Source organism: Olea europaea, chromosome 22, assembly GCF_002742605.1.
Source record: "Olea europaea var. sylvestris chromosome 22, O_europaea_v1, whole genome shotgun sequence".
Taxonomy (NCBI): domain Eukaryota; kingdom Viridiplantae; phylum Streptophyta; class Magnoliopsida; order Lamiales; family Oleaceae; genus Olea; species Olea europaea.
Genome location: NC_036258.1, coordinates 5,765,629 through 5,765,926, shown reverse-complemented (window position 1 = coordinate 5,765,926; position 298 = coordinate 5,765,629).

Here is a 298-nt window from a genome sequence, read left to right as displayed (position 1 = left end):
TTGTTGCCAATCAAGGACCAAACATCAGGCCTCATGCAAATCAACCGGTTAACCAGCCTGTAGGAATTTCATATGACCCCAACATCATGTTGAGGAATCAGATTATGGAAATCGTACAGGATCAGATGGCTTTTGGGGTGTGTCCCGTCATTAGGCCGACGTACACGAAATCATATCCTGATTGGGTAGACCAAGCATATCAATGGCCTAGAGGGTACAAAGTGCCAGAATTCTCACTGTTTACCGGTTTAGGAGAGGTGTCTACTCTAGAACACATAGGGCGATTCACATTGCAAAG